The sequence below is a fragment of the Ursus arctos genome, unplaced genomic scaffold, assembly GCF_023065955.2.
Source record: "Ursus arctos isolate Adak ecotype North America unplaced genomic scaffold, UrsArc2.0 scaffold_5, whole genome shotgun sequence".
Classification (NCBI taxonomy): Eukaryota; Metazoa; Chordata; class Mammalia; order Carnivora; family Ursidae; genus Ursus; species Ursus arctos.
This window is the reverse complement of record NW_026623067.1, coordinates 52,609,606-52,631,708: the sequence shown is the minus strand read 5'-3', so window position 1 is coordinate 52,631,708 and position 22,103 is coordinate 52,609,606. Positions and strand designations below refer to the sequence as shown.

General features: G+C 41.7%; 1 long non-coding RNA gene across 1 annotated transcript in view; it reads left to right on the top strand.

Annotated features, from left to right (window-relative positions):
- Positions 1-19,623, top strand: part of LOC125282987 (uncharacterized) — a 45,189-nt gene extending 25,566 nt beyond the window's left edge. The window contains exons 3-5 of the long non-coding RNA XR_008957561.1: positions 8,858-8,992; positions 16,030-16,084; positions 18,387-19,623. This is a non-coding gene — a long non-coding RNA (uncharacterized LOC125282987). The remainder of the gene's footprint in view (positions 1-8,857; positions 8,993-16,029; positions 16,085-18,386) is intronic.
- The last annotated feature ends 2,480 nt before the right edge of the window (positions 19,624-22,103 follow it).

The following is a 22,103-nucleotide window of genomic DNA, read 5'->3' as shown; positions in this document are numbered from 1 at the left end:
AGATCGCATGGAAGTCATGTAAGAAAAGTGCCTGTCACTGCTCTGGAATATTGCTGGTGCTCCCTTGATGAGGACTTTCAGAGTAAAGGGGGGAAATACTGTAAGGCGAATGAAATTAGCGTACTCATTTGGACTAAATCTTCACCCCCACACTTAAGCTGTCATTTAACCTTCCTGTATGTATTAAATGAGGATCATTTCGTCTCATCCCTTCACAGATTTAATGAATCTTAACCTTAGGTCTAGCTGGACTCCTTTTTCTCTGTAACACCAATATGCCTAGTTCCAGAAGCTGTGAGGGACGGCAAAATTTTAATCTGGGCTCAGGATTGGTCTGAATCTGTTTCTAAGACAAATTCAGAGATTTTCCCTTGTTGATGTGAAATTGAGCTCCTCCTCAAAAGGACGTATTACAAACATCTGCTACTATTATTTGTCCTTTAAAAATGTTAATGTTCTGTATAAACAGTGAAAAAGGAACTTCTAGTCCTAAGTGTTTTATTCAGTTATGTAATAAGCATAACAGTGCATTGCGTTTATAGACTCAACTAATGCGAAGAAAAAGCGAGACAACCATTTATTGAGTGCTTGCTCTGTGGCAGGCATGGCACAATCTTCCCCTGAAAACTGTAGCATTCCCATTTTATAGAGGAGAAATCTGAGGCTCCAAGAGGTTGAGTCTTTGCTAAAGTCCCTGCTGGTGATTGGTCGAGTCGGTGTTTGGATGAGGATCTGTCTGATTCCAAAGCCCCTGGTCTGCCCAGTCCGTTTTACTGCCTCCAGGCGAAGCTCCATTTGCTTGACTTTAATGAGGACACAACAGATACGCAATCTCACCATTTTCTTGGGCCATTGAGTTGCTATGGACATGCTCTCATCTTTGGAGTGACCCTACTGCTTCTATTCTAGGTGCAGATGATAGGAACTCTCTGTGCATATGTCAGCTATTTCCACATGCTGAGTGTGAAACTTTTAATCAAGTATTTCAGGAGAAGGCCACATCTGGAAACCATTATCCAGATGTTATAAACCACTTTGGCCAGTGTTTGCCAGACTGCTGTCCAGGTGATGAGTATAGGACACCCCTCTCCATATGTGGAAGATGTTCTGGAGGGATGGAGAACTGGGATATTTGTTACTACTGTGCCGCATTCTTCCCTGGAAGGGATGTCAGGGACCTATGTCATACACCTCCCAAAGCAAAGGTTTCCTGATGGTTCAGAAGAATCTCTAATGTCCAGATTTTTTAAGAACTAGAATCCCCATCCACAAGTGCCATGGCTCCCTATGATTCACACAGCTCTGTTTTAAGACAGAAATGACACAGGTAACTGAGTGCCCTTCAAACCTGATGATCTGTTCCATATCGCACAACCTTTTGGTTTTGATCCCAGTGTTCATTGCTGCTCTTCACTGCCAACTGCACACAGCCTACTAAAAGGAAGCAACATGGCATCAGGCAAAAATGGTAAAAGGCATAAAAGTGGACGTTAAACTAGCTGCATTCAAATCGATTGCTTTCTGCCTGTGTGACCTGGGATGAGTTATCCTTAATCTCTCTAAGCCTCCGTTTTCTCCCCTGAAAAATGATAATACAGTGGTAATGCCACACTGCATCAGGCTGTGGTGAGCCTCTGAGGAGATGGTGTGTGTAAAGCCTCGAGCACAGTGTGAGTACTCAATGAACATTTTTATTGTGGTGGTGGCTGTCGATGACCATTTGTTCTAAGAGAATGTGATGTCTTCCGCAAGCTGGGAGGTGAATGGCAGGTGTTGGGGTCACTTGTGTTGAAATTCAAACAATTGGCTAGTGATTGGGTCCAGAGGAGGGAAAGGCTGGCTGGGGAGGGGCTGAGGTCTAGCTGATGCTATTTACATTCACACTAGCAGACTCGATTTGTAATCTGGCCCAACCAGCCAGATTCAAAACCAGCCTCTCCACAGGAATTTCACACATGCAAATGAGGATTTTGATGGTCCTTGTAAAATAACCTCTAGTTTAGTCTGCAGAGCCCTGCCATTTGAGAGCCAAAGTCCTCAAGATGGGCCAAATTGACTGCACAATTGCTCTAGTCTGATCCTAGCTTCAGGAACCACAGAGGCAACTGTTTTCAACCTTCCAGTCTGGGAGGATGCTGTCAGCATTACTGCTGAGTGAGTGAGCCCTGTGGTTATTTCTGAACGCAGGGAGCCAAACAACACTTAGACCGAAGAAACAAAAGTGAACCCCCATTAGCTCCTACTGTTTAATGAAATGTTCAAGCAAAAATGTCAGTTCGACCTTTATGAATGAGACTCCTGGGCCTATAAAGTCAGTAGGACCCTTTCAAGTTGTACCCATTGACAAATTTTCCTTGAGACATTCAACATTTAGGATCTCTTCTTATATAAAGTTATATTATGAATTATTCACTTACGTCTTAAAAAGGTTTTTTTTTTTTTCATTTTTTTTTCAGGAGGGTGAAATAGTTGAAATACTTAAGCACAGTTTTGCTTAGATTTATCTGATACATCTGGATTATTTTAGTTTCAGGCAAAGATCCATTAGGATCAAACAAAATAAAACTATGTTGTCTTCAAACTATATTTTTGACTAACATTTCCACCTTAAAGCAAATTATGTTTATATAGCTTGATACAGAGGAAAGTCATTCTTACTCTGATTTCTTGTATGATCTCTTTGAATTTACTTTTTTCTCCCTCTACCTCACATGTGGGCCTGTCCCAAGAGTCTGTCCTTGGTCCTCTTCCCCAGTCTCACAACACTTCTGACCAGAGTTCTTAGTCATCTCTTCTGCTTTGCTGTCACCTCTATTCAAGTGCCATCCAATTAGTGATGCTAAGAGAAAAAAAATAAGAGAATGACCCTTGCTTCCAATGCATTGATTGAGCTTGGAGAGCCCACAGAACGTTCAAGTAGGAAAGTCCATCAGAAACATGCAGAGGCACTTCTAAGCCAAAGCTCTATTCAACTCTCTCTTGCCTATAATCATGCCTTGAAAAAGCTCCTGTTTTAATAAATCATGGTCCATATCTGTTTGCCAGAGAAACTGATGAAGCAGGTTTGTTTTTCTTTTTTTTTCCCCCTAGCCTGTGGGGTCTCCCATTTCATGCTTCTGTTTATCCAAGTTTTATTTGCAATATCTTAATAAATCTCTATGCTGTAGGATCACGTGGACATGAAGATGGTTTCAGGGGTTACCCACGAGGGCTGTAATGTTAGGAACCATATGGCAATGCTTTCCTACAGAGGATTAGGGGATCTCACTGCGTGAGACTGAAGTCAGGTTTCTTGCTCTTGACTTAAGGAAAGTGCTTCAGACAGAAGACCAGATGGAGTCTGGTCTATCCCAAACCACCACTGGGATAGGGACAGCGAAAAATGCCCATGCTATTCCTCCCTTGCTTGGGTGATGACAGGTGGGACGCAAATTACTGCTATAATAAAAGCGTAAGTAAAAAGTCTTCCTGGCCTGCAGATATTAATGAAGTCACATCAGTGCACTTCCTTAGCCCCCTTCTTAAATCCTGCCCACATCACTTTGGGGAGCCCTCAGGACTATTCTGCTTGGGTTAATATTTTGATATCATTCCATCTGAGCATGTATTTGGCATATATTGTTTTGTCATCTCTTTTTTCATTTAGTGTACTGTAAACTTTCTCCTGTAGGTTATATATTTTTCTATAACATGATTTTTTGTATGGTTACATGGTATTCCATCATATGGCTAATTTGTTTAACCAGTCTTTTATTGTACATTTACTACCAATAATAAGTAGTTCTGTGGTGAACACCTCTACACGCATTCCTAATTATTGTCCTGAAATAATTAATTCCTGGGCATGAAATTGCTTGGTCAAGTGCTCATCAGAAAGGGTTAATGCTAGTATTATTAATAAATAATTATATCTCAAGTACTTGGGCCCAAGGGAGGCAACTCCTCTGGAAGGAGCACTTGGAAACAAAAATACAGCACTTACAGCCTTTAAAAAAATGCATTTTAAGGACGAAGAATCATTCCAAATTTATCAATGCAAAAGAACAATTTTGAATTTTTGGAACCCCTTTGTAACTGACATTTGTTTCCTAAAATATAAATTAGATATGATGTTTTTATGTAGGAGTGGTAGTATCTATTTAAAGAACAATAATGTATAAATTATGTATTAGTGATATTTATCATCAACAAGTCGTGCAACTCTGGACAGATATTGTATACTTTATGTGAAAGCTCAGCCTCCAGAAGTTTGTTAATTTTCTACTACAGAGATTTTAAAGTTCCAGGGGTCTGTAAGGGATTAAGTGGAAGGTATGACTTGTATCCTTAACTAGATTTTAAGAGAAAGGAGTTGTCACCAATATATTTTGTCCAAATGTCTTATTAAAGATACCCCCAAGAACAGAGCTTGGAAGCAAGGGTAGCCCGGACACCCCTAGCGGCCCCATCATTCGGTATTTTAATAACTCATTGGCAACAGGATGAAGTCGTTTATGTTCCAGACTTTGCCTCCTGGTATCTAGATTTTTATAGGTGTTTTGACTGAGGTGTAGAGGAGGCATTTTTTGGCCACTGATTTCTATTCCAGATTGCGGGATGTGAATAATTTGGTAAATTAACATCAATGGGTTAGACTGTTCTTTGTTACCGAAGGCCCCTGGGCTGCCTGTTCCCCTGGATGGTCACATTAATTTGCAACCACAGGAGGATGGCTGCTGGGCACATACGCCCAAGTTAAATTTCCTTTTGCAGGTTTTCCCCCTATTTTGGATATTCAGGTAGCCACTGAAGTCTGAGGCAGCTCTCTCTTGTGCATTCATAATCCTGACTAAAGCTAGGGTTTCCAAAACTAATATCAGGGAGGAAAGATCCAAACCTTAGTGCTTTTGTGGCTTTTTTTTTTTTTTTTTTCTTTTCCTGGGGCCAGCTTTCGGCCATGTTTCCAATGATCAGTCTGTACACCTAGTTATACGCTAAATGCATAAACTGTGTGTGCTACAAATGATGTTTTTCTAGCCTGTCCGTATAGCCTATTAAACCAGAGCTGGCAGTTTTCCATCCCTTAGGAGAAGCATTTGGCATAAATAATATTGTCATTTGGGAAGGCTAGACATGGTTTGAAGAAGTGACCTTGTGTAAATATTGTCTGAGGTATGACTGAGGCTAAATTATATGACAGGGAGCTAGTACAGTCTGGGCTCTGCGCCCTCCTGGTAATGAAGTTGCTTCTTGTAGTAATGGAACTATTTGAATCAAAAAATGTAATCAAATATATCAGATGCTGTTAAAAACACAGAAACCAGCCTATTTAGGAACCTCCAGAGTCCAAAGGATGGCAAAATGGTCCTGGAATTTCTTTGTCATTCCAATGACTTTGTCTTTGTAAGAGAGAAAATGTCCTAGAGAGTGCCTTTTGTCTTCACCACAGAACTTCCCCCAGTGTTGAGACTGCTGAGCATGCCAGGCCTTTGTTGATCCTCCGCCCACATCTGGGATGAGCAGTGGGCACAGAGCACAGAGTTGCTGGCTTTTTGTGGGAAAGCTGGTATATCAGTAGCACAATACACCCCCGCCACCCCCAGCCAGTTACTTTCCATTCCCCTCCCACCATCCTTGTTTAGAATTTTATTTCCTCTCTCCCGGCCTATGTTACTCAAACAACCTACTAATTATACAGAACTCCTGCCCTTCACCTTTCTCTTCCTTTTAATTGATTTGCCAGATCTGTCTTTCAAAAGCATGATTTGCTTTTCATCAATTCATTGATATATTCATTTATTCATTCAACAAATATTTATTGAATGTCAGCCGTGTGTCAACCACTTAGCTCTCTGCTATAATAAGATGTACAGTCTAATGGGGCAGACAGATATTTGACAAATAATCCTAGTACTGAATAGACAATTATAAGCTAGCCGTGAACATTCTGTAGGAATGAAGCAAGAGTCTTTGATAGTATAAAACAAAGCAACTCTCTCTGGATGGAGGAGGAAGGGAGGCCCCGTCTGAGGAAATGATAATTAAGTTGCAATATGTTTATGTATAGGTACAGATTTTAGCTAGGCAAAGGAGTGAGCAGGAGAGTGAGGACAGGATGGGGTGGGTGGAGGGTTTCCCAAAAAGAGGTGCTGGCCATGGCAGGGGGCAGCATTGTGCCATCTGAGGAATGGAGAGAAGGCCACTCTGGCTGGAGTATGGAGAATGAGGGCGACACCAGCAGGGCTATGTAAGGCATGTTAAGAATTGTGGTCTCTGTCTCCCAGCTGTGGGAAGTCATTAAAGAGCATGTAAGCAGGCTGTGATTGGATCAGATAGGCATTTAGTAAAGTCGGCTTGGGCCACAGAGGGGAGATTGGCAGTGGCCAGAGAGATCAGGAAGGAGAGATAATAGTGAACCCAGCTATTAGCAGTGGGGATGAGAAATAGTTTTGAACATTGTTTATGTGGGGAATAAAAGACACAGTGTTTGATGATGAATTGGACATGAGGGAGAGGAAATCATTGAAGATGGCTGTGAGATTCCAATTTGTGCAGCGGGATTGGTTGAGTTGTCGTTACTGAGTGAAGGACTACTAAAAAGAGGACTGAAATCACGAGCAAAGACCTCAGATTAGGAACAAACTTGATGATTTTCAAGGAATATCAAGGAGGAGAGCAGTAGGAGATGAAAATGCAGAGATGTGACTGGGAAAGTTGGCAGACTGGATCATGTAGGGCCTTATAGACCACTGGAAAAGGATTTTAGCTTTTAACTGAAATGGGAAGCTATTGGAGGGTTTTGATCAGAGGATTTACATGATCTGACTTAATACTTTTAAGAGATTACTGTGGCTGTTCTATGGAGAAAAGACTCTAGGGAGATAAGACCAACATCGAGGAGATCATTTGGGTAAAAATCACAATCATCCAAGGTGAAGATGGTGGTGGTGGTGGTAATTTCCATCAGAGTGGTAGCTGAGAAAGTGGTAAGAAGTGGTAGAACCTGGATGGGTTTTTAATATAGAACCATCAACATTTTCTGATGTTTGAATGTAGTGAGAAAGAAAGAGAAGAATGAAAGATGACACCAAGATTTTTGGCTTGAGCTACTGGAAAGATGGGTTGCCACTCACAAAGATGTAGAAGATGGCTGGAAATTCAGGAGTTTGGTTTTTAATATTACATTTGAGATCCTTATTAGATATCCAAGTGGAAAGATTAAGTAGGCTATTGGACATAGGGCCTAAACTTCAAAGGAGAGATATAGCATAAAAATATAAATTGGGGGGGGTGCCTGAGTGGCTCAGTCGTTAAGCGTCTGCCTTCAGCTCGGGGCGTGATCCCGGAGTTCTGGGATCGAGCCCCACGTCAGACTTTTCGCTGGGAGCCTGCTTCTTTCTCTCCCACTCCCCCTGCTTGTGTTCCCTCTCTCGCTGGCTGTCTCTCTCTCTGTTAAATAAATAAATAAAATCTTTAAAAAATATATATATATATTTATATAAATTGGGGGGGGCACCTGGGTGGCTCAGTCAGTTAAGCATCTGCGTTCAGCTCTGGTCATGATCCCAGGCTCCTGGGATCGAGCCACAAATCGGGCTGTCAGCTCAGTGGGGGTCCTGCTTCTCCCTCTCCCTACCGCTCTCCCTGCTTGTGCTGGTTCTCTCTCTCGCTATCTGTTAATATATATATATATATATATATATTATAAATTTGGTCATATTTGAGGTGTGGATAGACGATACTGAAACTCATGAGAAAGGATGAATTCCCCAGAGGAGAAAGGATAATTAGAGAAGAAATGAAAATGTTTAGAAGCTAAGCATAAAGAAGAAAATCTAGTCAGTGATCAGGGTTGATATCACCAGTAGTGAGACTTGCCAACATCATGTACCCCTTGCTGTGATGCACTGAGAAGAGTATAACATCACTTATGTGGTATTTTTGCCAAAAAATACCGTGAGAAAATACCAGACATTCAAATTGAGGGACATTCTACAAAATAATTGACCAGCACTTTTCAAAAGGTCAAGGTCATGAAAGACAATGAATGACTAAGAAACTCAGATTAAAGCATGACAAGTAAATACAATGTGAGATCCCAGATTGGATTCTGAAACAGAAAAAGGAAGTTAGTGGGAAAACTGCTAAAATTCAAATAAATACTGTAGTTCGGTTAATAGTATTGTACCAATGGTATTTTCCTGGTTTGGATCATTGTACTATGGTCACATAAAATGTAAATACTAAGGGAAGCTGGTTTAAAGAAATGGGGGAACTTTCTATTTTATTTTTTGCAACTTGTCTATAAGTCTAAAATTATTCCCAAAGAAAAAGTTAAAAAAATTAGGTTTATGGCTTTTAGGCATGTACCCCCCAAGGATGTGGCTGCCCTCACTTCTAGTCTTTCTAGTTTGGCATAGAGATGCTGGAGACATAGGCAGGACCACCCATTGGGGTCTTTAGAGTGTGTTAAAGACTTTGGACTTTCCTCTAAAAGCCAGTGAAGGATTAAGCAGGGAATGTAGAAGAAGATGGGAAACTAGACATGTTTGTTTTAGGCAAAAAGAGACAAGAAAACAGAATAAATACTGGGTTAGGCCCAGATTCAGGCAAACACCCAGTTACTCTCAATTATTCATCCTGTTCTCCAAACAGAATTGACCATGAGTTAGTTCATGACTCACAAGGGTGTTAGCACATTGTAACGTCTGGCTGGGAAGATTGCTTAAATCCCAAAGGATTATCCTTGCGGAGCCTTGCAAGCGTCCTGTTTTCTCCCGGCACTCCTACAGTTCAGCCATAACTGTAGAGGGGATTTTAAGCTTGTAAGCCTGAAAGGTAAGATGTGTGTGCGTTATATCTCACCCTCCCTCTCCAGAATGATTCCAGAACAACGACTGCAGCTGGACTGAGATACCAACCTACAGTGAATGAGGAAATGAGCATTAGGAATGAGGCGAGAGACTTCCTGCACCCGCCTTCTCAGCCAAATCCACAGGAGGAGAGGGTTGCGGTGAGCTGGGGTGTGGTGGGAAGTATTAAAGATTCCATCGCATCAAAATTCCCAAGGGTGTTGTGGACCGGTTGGAGATGGTGACTGAGAAGTGCTAATTAGAGAATTATATATTAAATATCAGCCTTGGGGAAATTGTAAAAGTGGTTCATAAAGAAGACAGAAAGTTTCTCTGAAGCTGGGGAGAAAGGGTGAACCATGGAGACAGATGTGCCCTTTAATCTGCCCACCGCCCTATGGAATATGGGCTAAAATGAGGAGAATCCGTGGAGTCTAGGGTAAGATCACCTCTGCACCCTCCCTACCACCAACCTACCTCATTGCCTGGTCTGGCAGGAAACTGCATGTCAGCACCGATGGCTAGATCTGCTCTCAGAAACTCTGAAATCATGCAGTCTAATACCCTAAGGCTTAGAGCCTACAAAATGCTATTATTAATGGTAGCTGTTAATTTCTGAATACCTACCGCATGCTAGGTTCTTTATATAGTTATTTCTAATCCTTCCAGCAATCCTTCCAGGTGGTCATTATCATCCCTATATTACAGGGGATCTTAATGGTGAGGAAATAGAGGTTTAGCTTGTCAGAGGTTATACAACTAGTGGATGACTGAGTCAGGATCTGAACCCAGGACTGGCTTCCCACAGAATCCCAGAGCTCTCCACTGAAATTAATGTCTCCCTGATCCTGAAAGAACCCATGGAGCAAGAAGTAAATAATCCCCTAGGAGAACATTAGTGACTCTGGGAAGCGCCGAGACTGGCACTGACCCAATTTTATAGACATACACCAATGTGCAGGATTTTAGGGTGTTTCACTAGGGGTGTGGAATCAGCAGCCCATGACTCATCTGGCCGAATTCGGGGGAGGCTGCCTGATGGTGCTGCTGCAGGCAGTTTACGGTAAGTGAGGTCTGTGAAGAGTGAGGGGGAAGGGCATGAAGAATCATGACCAGCACACCTGGGCTCCTGATGTTGGAAAATCATGAGGAGGTTCTGTCAACGTTGGCCTGAAGTTACATTTCTGGCTTACATTTGGGTGGCTTACCAAGCGTCAGAGGCGGAAAGAACAAATCATGTTGAGAGTTTGACAGTGAGCAAAGTCCAGAGTTCTAGCTGGCTCTTTGCCACAGACTTGACATGTGAAGAGGAGCAGAGAAGCTTCTTCTTTACCATCAAAGTCTGTCATCTGCCCTGGGTGTCCCACAGAGAAAAAGGTAGCCAGGCCTCAACCCCACTTTCTGGAAAGAACCCCTTTGATGCAGAATTACGGAGAAGTCCAGGCCTACAAAAGACATTATATACCAAGCTACCACACTGATAAAATAGTTATGCTATTAACTATTTTCATTAAGCTCAAGCAATAGGACAAGACCATTCTGGGTGTTGGGGACATTTTAAGAAGTCAGTGTGTTCCAGAAAAGGTAAAGGAGAAAAGAAAGAAAAGTCACCTTCTTCGTATGGGTATTGAGAAGCACGAACACTGTAGCACCATTTATAAGATCAGACCCCTACCTTTTCCTCATTCTGTCTCCCACTGTTGCTTTTCTAAGCCTTTGCTCCAGCTATGTTATTCTCTTGTTGGTCTGCTTTTACGTGTTTTTCTCTCCTCCCCATTCTCCCCATCACCTCAGTAGCTCTTACTTGTCCTTCACGACTCAGCTCACTGTTTCCCCCGAGATGTCTTCCCTGTCTACCTAAGCTGCTTCCAGCAAGAGACTAGACTTCTCTACATGGATGGCCCACTGGTTCCTCCTACTAAATTGACCTGCACCTCACCCGGGTTCCTTATCACATCGCCTTCATCAACCATCTTTGATTCTTCTCTCCCCACCTCCTTTATTCATTCACCCAGTAAGTCCTGTGGGTCCGTTCAGATAACAAGATTAAACCCTTAGTAGACGTTAGTATTGTCAAAAGTACTCTATGTATGTTAGCTCATTTAAGCCTCATAACAACACTTTAAGGTGGATCCTATCATAATTGCTTTACAGATGAGGAAGGGGAGGCAGAAAAGACTAAATAATTTGCCTAAGATCGCACAGCTATAAAGTGATGGAGCCAGGAGTGGAATTCCAAAGCCCGCATTTCCTAAATATGTCTCAGTCCCCACAGGCCGTCCTAATCTCATTTCCCCGTGCAGTCTATCCCTACAATGCAGTCAGAATGATTTTTCTGAGTGAAGTGTCCTTAAAACCCGTTGGCTTCTTATTTCCCTCCAGACAGAGTCCAAACTTCTGAAGGCAACAGAAACAACACTTGACCCATGTGCCTCTGCCCACCTTCCAACCTTGTCTCATGCCACTCCTCACCTCAACCCCTGGGCCCAGGACTTCCTGTGTGTGGAGCTCCATGGCCTTCTCCTCTCTCTGTCTGACCAATTTCTCTTTGCCTCAAGTCTCAGCTTAGACGTCACTTCTTTCAGCATGATCTCCCTGGCCCCGACTCCGTTGTCCTGCCATGGCATCCAGTGCCTACCCCTTTGCAACACCATCCTACCCTTATGAGGTGTGCTCCATTCCTCTGTCTCCTCCACCAGCTGTAAGCCCTATGAATGCAGATACTGGGTCTTGTTTTCAGTGAATCCCCACGGAATAGCAAAGTATGCAACAAATGTTTGTTAAATGAAGGAATAAAGGGCATGCTCTGGGTCAAAGTTCTGACCTGGCTGATTGTACAAAGTTCCCTATCCCTATATTTTCCCCCTTATGTAACACACAAAATTGCCAGATTTGTGACCCAAGTTGGTATTAAAGGGCAGATGACATGGAAGAGGTGACCACAAAGGGAAGCAGCCACTCTTCCCTTGACACAATATCAACATCCACTTCCCAGGGGATACTAAGCCTTCCTGGAATTTTTGCATGAGAGTCTGGCTTTAAATCATTTGCACTGCATGTGCCCATCAACCAAAGGGCCGTGTGAGAGTTCAGGCTACCTATGGTTCCTTTCAGGTGTCATCACTACTCATTTATTGGCTTTTGGACATGGATATAGCTCTACTAAGTCTCATTTTACTCATCTGGAGAAGACCACCTGGGTTTCAGTATACAAATTAGATGCACTGACTAACCCTTCCAACCTAAATGACTAAATGAAAGAAGAGGGAAAAAAAGTGGTTTTGGTTTTTGTTTTAACCACATTGTTAAAGTGTCTTAAAAGTAAAGAATCTGTGAATTGCAAAAGTAAGGTAAGAGCAGGAACCCAGAAGTCATTCAGTAACAAGGTGATTTTCACTCTGAGGTTTTTGCCTAGGCCAGGACACGTGAACTTCTGTTTTGATGGATGTGCAGAACTTGAGAAGTAGGAGATAAAGCCTTGAGCTTGCCCAAAGTGGAGATTGAATTAGACGCCCCAAAATAAACTGGGATCCCAAGGCATGAACCAGCAAAACACCCTGCTATGCAGAAGGTGAGAGCAAGGAGGGACAGGGCAACATAATAGTTCCTTATATTGACCTAGTCATTGGGTGGAGAGACGAAACAACTCCTCCCCCAGGACGAAAGAACCATAACTGAGCCTTCATAAAGATATATCAGTCTGAATTCATGCCACCTGTGTGGTCAAAAAAATGTTGCATGAAGAAGCAACTTAAAGTAGTACCAGAGTAGTGCCCCAGGAGGCTGGCAGAGTAATTTGAATCTTCTTGAAAGGAACTCAATTTCAACTCAAGCCTTTAACATTTTCTTCAGATAAAGTTACAAGGAAAATGGACAACTCATGATAAAGTAAAACTCAAAAAGCATCCTAGGAAAACAGCACACTGTGAATGAAAACAAGAAGAGAGGGACACCTGGGTGGCGTGGTTGGTTGGGCGTCTGCCTTTGGCTTGGGTCATGATCTTGACGTCCTGGGATTGAGCCTCATGTCGGGCTCCCTGCTCTGCTGGGAGTCTGCTTCTCCCTCTCCCTCTGCTCTTCCTCCCTGCTCGTACTCGCTCGCTCTCTCTCTCTCAAATAAATAAATAAATAATCTTTTTAAAAAAGAAGAAAAAAGTGCAAAGCAAAATTGCAATTATGAAAATATTTAATAGGTGAAAAGAAGACATTATGAACAACTTTATACCAATGAATTTGAAAACTTAGATGAAACGGGTTGAATCCTAGAAAAATATAACTCAGAAAAACTGACTCAAAGAGTAGAAAATCTGCAAAAACAAACCAAGAAAACCAGAAAATCTGAATAGTTTGTTCTTTCTTTCCCTTTCTTTCTTTCTTTCTTTCTTTCTTTCTTTCAGAATAGTCCTACCTTAGTTTAAAAAAAATTAGTAATTTAAAAGCTTTCCACACACACAAAACAACGAAACAAAGAGCCACCAGACTCAAATGACTCAGAAAAGTATTTGATAAAATTTAACTTCTATTCATTATTAAAAAAAGAAAACTAGAGGCAAAAAAGAGATGCACCTAACCTAGAAAATAGTATCCACAAAAATATCTACAGAAAGCATTTAATTTAAAAGGAAATATTGAAAAAGTTGTTTGTTTGTTTGTTTGTTTGTTTGTTTTTAAGTTCCATCTATTCCCTAATGTGAGGCTTGAACTCACGACCCAAGATCAAGAGTCACAGGCTCTTCCCACTGGGCGAGCCAGATACCCCAAACTTGAAAATGTTCTATTTAAGATCCCCACCATCCCCAAAAAAGGAAGTCCATTTGACATCCCATATTTTACTGGAAAATCCTAGCAATGATTAGAAAATTAGAGAAGATAAGAAAGGAAAAAAAAAAAAAATAAAGAACATTGTTTGCCCAGCTAGTGCTTGAAATTTTTTTTCTATTTATTTATTTATTTTTAAGATGTCAATCTTTCCACATTTATTTCTTTTTTATAATTTTTATTTTGTTATATTAGTCACCATACAATACGTCCCCAGTAGTGCTTAAAAATTTAAATGAAAAGAAAGGCTCTGAACGCTCAAAAGGATCTACAAATTGAGGATGAATAAGTGAGTTTGAAGAAAGACTGGATGCAAGAGCAATATGTGAACAATCACATTCATTGTTAATGTTCAGTTAAAAAAAAGTATTTTATGGGGCGCCTGGATGGCTCAGTCCTTAAGCGTCTGCCTTCATGATCCCGGCGTTCTGGGATCGAATCCCACATCAGGCTTCTCTCCTAGGAGCCTGCTTCTTCCTCTCCCACTCCCCCTGCTTGTGTTCCCTCTCTCGCTGTCTCTCTCTCTCTGTCAAATAAATAAATAAATAAAATCTTTAAAAAAAAGTATTTTAAAGAAAATAGTCATTTATGGAAACATCAAAATATAAGTAAGAACAAATCTAAGAAGAAAACGTGAAACTGCTTTGTGAAGAAAATTATATTGCAAGGTTAAAGACCTAGGAAATGGAGCCATATAGCAAATTTTTCAACAGGAAGCTTCAATAACTTAAGGAAGGTTAAATATAGAGATTCTGTAGAGTTCCAGTCAGTATTTTCCAGAGATTGTCCTGGACATTGACAAATTATTACTAGAATTTTTATGAAAGAGCACAAGTCCTAGAATATCTGATACTCTTGGGAAGACAAAGAGAAGCTAGGGGATTTACCCTACCGGATACCAAGACCTAATAAAGCTATAGGAATTAAGTCAATGTGACTGGTATTGATGCAGGGTCAGACAAACAGATCAATAGAAAAGTACAGAGGACTCCAAACAGATATGCACATATGGAAACTTGAATTAAGACAAAGGAGCCATTGGGGCACCTGGGTAGCTCGGTGGGTTAAGACAAAGTAGCCACTGTAGATAGCATGGAAAGAAAGAAATAGTGTGGGAACACTTGGCTATCAATATGGAAAAACCTGGGGCGCCTGGGTGGCACAGCGGTTAGGCGTCTGCCTTCGGCTCAGGGCGTGATCCCGGCGTTATGGGATCGAGCCCCACATCAGGCTCCTCTGCTGTGAGCCTGCTTCTTCCTCTCCCACTCCCCCTGCTTGTGTTCCCTCTCTCGCTGGCTGTCTCTATCTCTGTCGAATGAATAAATAAATCTTTAAAAAAAAAATATGGAAAAACCTAAAATTAAATTCCAATTTACAAATGACAAGCTCAAGTGTAATAAAGACTTAAATATGAAAGGCAAAGGTATAAACTTTCAGAAGACAAATGAGAAGAATATCTTCAGGATCCTCTAAGAGTAAAAAAGGATTTCTTTAAGCCAAATACAAAAACATAGACCATAAAATAAATATTGAAAAATTCAATTCTATTAAAGGTCTGTCATCAAAAGACATCGCATAGAGAGTAAAAAGAAAAGTCATAAAGATGAAGAAGGTATTCCAACACATAAAATCAATAATCGAAAAGACTAGTACCCAGAGTATTTTAAAAAATAATACTAATCTGTAAGAAAAAGACAACACAATCCAATAGAAAAATGGACAAAAATGGGCCCTTTATGAGAGAGAGGTTCAGCCTCACTAGTGCTCATCCTTTTTAGTAATCGAGGAAATACCCATTAAAATGTTAATTTCCTACTCACCAAATGGGCAAAAATTCTAATTCTGATAAATCTAGATGTTGGCCAATCTGTGATGAGACCTCTCATCACCTGTTAGCAGGAACGGAACTGGTATAAGCATCACAAATACACTCTGGCAATACCTAGTAAAGTTAAAATGTGCTTATCCTAAACCCATCCGTTATATTTCTGAGTAGGTAGCCTAGGGAAATTCTGCCTATGTGCACTGAAAGATGTGTAGAAGAATGTACTAGCAGCATTGTTCATGATAGCTCCGATTGATAACACCTTGAATATCCATAGAGTAGAATAGATAGTGTTTCTCGATTCAACAGAAAATTACACAGCAGAGAAAATGATTGAGCTACTTTTACATGTATCAACATGGATGAATCTTTAAAAACATAACACTGATTGAAAGAAATAAGCTATTAAGACTACTACAAACTGTATGATTCCAGTTATATAAAGAAAAAGTTGGCAAAACTATTATACTCTAAGAGATGCAGACATAATTGGTAAACTATAAAGAGAAGCAGGGCTATGATTAAAACAGAATTCAGATGCTGTTTTTCTTGCAGGGAAGAGAGGGTGGTACCATTGGAGAGAGGTCCACAGAAACCTCTAAGATAACAGGTAATATTCTTTTTCTTATTCTGTACAGTGGTTTCACATTCTATTATTATTTTTAAAATTTTACAGATAAAATTTATTCATTTTAAAATAGATGTATTCTGCAATGAAAACTCTGGTTTCTGCTGTTACAGCAAAAATCAAACGACACAAGGTGAATGAAGTGCCAGGCATCTAAGAAGTGCTCAATATGATATGTGTCTAAATTAAAAAAAATAGGATAAAATAACTTTTCCCTGAGGCCTGGGGGTGAGACAGGGAGGCACAGAAGAGTGGGCTGTGGATAGCAGGACAGATTCTTATGGGCCCCAAGTAAGGATGCAGAGACTTGGACATTGGCTGGAGCTCATCCAGTCCTTGAAGAGTCTGCCAAGTGAAGCAGGCAGACACATTCCAGAAGATGGCATGTTTACAACTTCTTGGCCCACACCACTGCCATAAAAGCAGCCTGCCCAGATCCCTTTCTTCTTATCCACAAATGAGCCCCAGGATGTTATACCTTTCCTGGGAGGAAACATTGTTTTCTAAGAGAAGATGGGCCTCCTTCACCCTGGCTCGTCTCCACCCACCAGCCATGCAGAGATATAGCAGGGAATGATGTGGCCATTAGACAGTGCTTATCCACCTCACCTCTGCCCATGGGTGGAGGGTCTAAAACAAACTGGCGGGAGCCCAGGTTTCACTGGGGGGCCTTCAAGGTCTTTTAGCAAACCTTAACTGAGCATCTGCTAACTGCAAGACACTTTGCCAGACACGTGGTGTTATGCATTGGATTGTGCCCCCCCAAAGTATGTTGAAGTCCTAACTCCCAGTGCCTGTAAATGTGGCCTTATTTAGAAATAGGGTCTTTGCAGATGATCAAGTTAAGATGAGGTCATTAGGGTGGGCCCTAGTCCAAAGTGACAGTCTCCTTCTTTTTTTCTTTTTTTTTTAAGATTTTGTTTATTTATTTGACAGAGAGAGAGAGAGAGACAGCCAGCGAGAGAGGGAACACAGGCAAGGGGAGTGGGAGAGGAAGAAACAGGCTCCTAGTGGAGGACCCTGATGTGGGGCTCGATCCCAGGACTCCGGGATCACGCCCTGAGCCAAAGGCAGATGCTTAACGACTGAGCCACCCAGGCGCCCCGACAGTCTCCTTCTGAAAGGGAAATGCGGACACAAGCACATAGGGAAAAGGCCATGTGAAGATTAGCATTCTCCTGCCACAAGCATATGAACTACCGGAAGCTGGGATTGGGGCCTGGAATGGCCCATAGCTTGATCTCACACTTCAGCCTCCAGAACTGGGAGCCACCCAATTTGTGATACTTTATTTTGGCAACCCCAGGAAATTAATACAAATGGGTGGCTATAGAAATGAGAACGATACACCTTCCGGCCCTCAAGGAGCTTACTGTCTCCAAGGGCAGAATAAATAAAATGACAAATTTCAAGCAGAATAAATAAAATGACAATAAGGCAAGGAATGTGTTCTGGCCGTGCAGGCTAGAGAAGGAGGAATTTAAACTGTAGAGTACAATACACAGTGTCACACTGCTGTTTGCTTATCCTTTCTTCCACATACTCATTCATTTATTCATAGGAATTGTAGAATATATTGAATAAGATCTAGGCTTTGAAATCAAATAAAAGTTCATATTTCAGGTCAGTTGATTCCTAATTGTGTGACACCAGGAAAGTTTCCGTCATTTATAAAATGAGGAAAATCATACATACCTGACAGTGCCTGACACATTGTTAAGTCTTCCGTAAATGGAGACAACTCTCTGCAGCAGCATCATTGCTATTCACCCAACTAAAGTTCACTGTGTCTGCTCTGGGCCAGGCAACATGTTGGGGATCCAGAATTAAGGCAGTAGTTCCTGCCTTCATGGACATCACAGTCTAGCTCCTTCCTGGCTTGGAGACAGACGTAAAGCAAACAGTTAACCACATAATAGAATAAGTACTGATAGAGGCAGGCATCGAGGAAGAGCCAAGTTAGGAGTGTCTTGTACTGAATGAGGGGATCAGGCAGGGTAGAGGCAGAAAAGAGGTGAGGCTGAAGATGAGGTTTGAAGGATGAGTAAGAATTTGTCGGGGTAGGGCCATTCGAAGGAGCTGGAAGGAGTGTGTACAAAGCAACAGAAGCAGCAGAGAACAGGCAACATGTGGAGAAGGGCAGTTTGGTGCAGCTGAAACATAGGATCCTAAGTAAGGAGAGAATCTTGGGAAGATGGACCAGGGCCATGTTTTGAAAAGTTCGATAGGCCAACTAAAGGAGTTTGTACTTCATCTATAGGCAATCAGACCTTTTATTTTTTAGGTAGGCTCCACGCCCAGCATGGAGCCCAGTGCAGGGCTTGAACCCAAGACACTGAGATCAAGACCTGAGCTGAAATCGGGCGTCAGACGCTTGACTGAGCCACCCAGGCACCTGGGCAATGAGAGCTTCTGAGTGACTTTTCGTTTTTAAATAATGGATGGTGAGCAAGGGAGTGACCTGGTAAGGCTTGCTTTTAGATGTAGTGCGGTAGCATGAGTGCGGAGGTGAGAAAAGAGGCAGGGGAGCCTGTTAGGAGGTTATCGCATTAGTCAAGGCCACGAGCTCTGAAGACTAGAGCCGAGTCCGTGGTGGTGGGAAGACTGGGGATGTAGAAGATAGTGTTAAGTGATGTCTGTGATGTCTTGCAGCTCCCCAGCATTTCTCAAACCCTTCCTACAGTTGGGGTGTTTCCCAACTTAGTGTTTATTCTCAAAGAAGCAGCCAGAAACTCACTTTCCCAGTGTCTCTGTCAGATGGGGCACAGGCCTATAATCTGGGCTCTGCCCATCAGGACTTTGTTTTGGGAAAGAGGGTTGCGAAGATGGAGTTGGTACGTGGAATCCATTCTGATGAGCATAGTGGCATGACACTGTGGTCTGCACTCTTCGCCCTGGGGTTTGTCTGTGGTGCACAGTGTGCCAGTGGTAGCAGCATCAAGGTTTCTGTGTACAGCCTAGCTCACAGGCCCTCCTGAAGATTCTCTGTGCTACCTGACAATTTAATAAATTCTTTTTTTTTTTTTTTCTTAAACTAGCTAGAGTGGCTTCTATTATTTGTAACTAAGAACACAATCTGATACAAGTGTTTGGGGGAAATGACAGTGTTTGGGGACAGATTGATAGATCTACAACGATGCCCAGATTTCTGACTTAGGTGGAATCATAGTGCTGTTAATTAAGCTTGGGAACGAGGAGGGAAGAGCAGCTTGGGGAAGAGAACAGGAAGTAATAATGAACTGAGTTTTAAACATGCTGAGTGTGAGTTTCCTTTTGGACATATGGGTCATAGACAGATACATGGGATCTATGGATCTGGATATCAGCAAGGAAATCTAAATATGAATTTTAGACTTGTTAGAATGTATTTATTCATTAAATTGAACACTTAAAATGTTCTGGTCACTGGGGAAGCAACTGTAAGTAAAATAAGATCACTGCTCTCATGAAATTTATCATGAAATCATAAATAAACAAGTAAACATGAAATGTGATTTTTGGGGTGATATGTACTACAAAAAGGAGTGGAATAAGGAGATAAAGAGTGATGGCTGGAGGTGGGGTTGGGACAGCTACTATTTTAGAAATGTGTCCAGGGAAGTTGTCTCTGTAGAGGTGACATTTGAACAGAATTAGGGAGTGAGCTCTAAAAAGGTTTGGGGACAAGGAAAAGCCATCTAGGCAAAGGGAATAGCAAACGCAAGGAGATAATAAACTTAGAGTGTTTAAGGAACAGCAAGAAGGCCAATGTGGCTAGAGTGAAATGAGCAAGAGGAGAGTGGTGGCAGATAACCTTGCAGAGGTAGACAGGGACCAGATCATGTAGAGTCTACACTGTTGACCAGGATGAGGAATTTTTATTTCATTCTAAGTTTGATGAGAAGCCATTAGAGGGCCCTGAGCAGGGAGAGAAATGATGTGACTTATGCTTTTAAAGATCACTGCTTCCATGTGAAGTAGCATCTTTGAGGGAGGAAGAGTAGAAGAAAATAGACCAGCCGGGAGGCTAGTGCAGTAATCAGGCAGGAGATGGTGGTCACTTAGAAGAGGTGATGGGTATGGCAGCTGGTGAGAAATGGCTAGATGCTGGGTATCTTGAGAAGAGACAACCAATAGGACTTTCCAGTGGGATTGCTGTGGATGTTAGGGAGAGAGAAATGTTGGATGACTGCCATGTTTTTGGCCTATGGAACTAGGTAACTAGTGGTCTGCTTTAATGAGGTGAGTGAGAGCTAATTGGGGAGTGGTGATAGGAATAAAATATTTTGGTTTGGATGTAAGTTGGAGATGTCTATTAGATATCAAAATAGGCTGGGGCACGATTGATCAATTTGGAAGTCATCGTCTCAGAGACAATATTTAGGCACCCCCCCCCCATAAATCCATTCCCAAATCCCCCCTGTAGCCTTGGGGAAGCTTCCTGTCACGGTGACTTATGGAAGGAATCTTTATCTTTCCTCTCTGGCATAAGTCTTTTCCCAGGAGGTCTGTGTTGAGCCTACCACAAGTAAAATCTAGAAAACAGAAAAAGCAGAAAGCCAAAGCAAGACACTATGAAGAAAAGTACATTGTACTGCATTGCATTGTGAATTTAAAAAATTTAAGTTGAGTGAGTATATAAAATATATGTGCTACATGTTTTAGGATTTCAACTTCTTCTGTAAAGCAGCAGTTGTTCTGTTTTGTGTTTTCTTGGGAGGCAGTTTAGAGAACTGGTTAAGATCACTGGCCTTGGAATCCTACTTCTTGGGTCCAACTTAGGGATATATAATTTTGGTCTAGTTACTAAACATCTCAGCACCTGTGTCCTCGTATGTGAAATGGTGGTTGTAATAGAACTACCATTTTAGGACTATTGTAGAGATTAAATGATTGAGCGTGAGTAAAGCCCTTACGATGGTGCCCGTGTTGGATGAACTCAATAACTCTTGGCTGTTAGTACATATTATGCATTCTACAGGAACACAGGCATATTGTGGACCCCACCTAGGAAATGTTTAAGCAGAGGCTGAAATACTACAAAAATGTTGTAGGAGGAATACCATAGTGGGACAGGGGTAGTTTTTGGATCTAAAACCTTCTAATTTTGCATTTTTTTTTCATTCTAGGAAGTAGCTCCTGTGCTGCCTGGGAGCATGATGTGTTGACTGAGCATATGACAAGGTGTGAAGCTGGTGAACAGGGACTTCCTGGTTTCCTTTTGATGCCACCTTTTTTCTTGATACTTACTCTTATTCCAGATGCCAGATGATCTGTTTATCTGGGTTCCCTGCCTCTGTTTATCTCCTGTCCAGATTCCTGATTCTTCGGGTGAGAGTGTGCTAGCCAGCTGACCATAAGGATTCATCTTTCATCATTCCTTCTAGGCAATATACACATTTTAGCAGAAGCCACTATGACAAGTTTGCAGAGGTGAGTAGTGATGGGCACATCCAGTGAGGGAGGAAACTGCAGAATCCACACTGGACACTATAGTGAGATTTAGACAGTTGCAGGTCCCTGTGGCCCATCCTGCTGGAGCCCTTGAGAAAGTTATTCTAGAAGGAACTATAGATATTTAAAATCTCAGCTCTTGGAAAGAGGCAATGAGGTTTGTATACCCACTGGCTGTCAAGCCCTGGATTCTACTCGCTCTGAAGGGAATGGATAAGATCTTTAAATCTAAGAACAAAGACAGTAAAACTCCTTTGCAGTTGTGTTTAAGTGTTGTGCTGCTGTTCAGAGGTAGGAGCCATATCCCTGCACTTGCTTCAGAAAATCCATGTCAATGTATGTGGTTTGCATTAAACACACACACACACACACACACACACACACACACACACAAGAACCTAACCATTACACTGTCAACTCCAGGTGGGTCCTTTTCTTTTCTTTTCTTTTTCCTTTTCTTTTCTTTTCTTTCCTTTTCTTTTCTTTTCTTTTCTTCTCTTCTCTTCTCTTCTCTTCTCTCTTTTTTTTCTTTCTTTTTTTTGGTATTAAGTTTGTTTAATATCTTTAA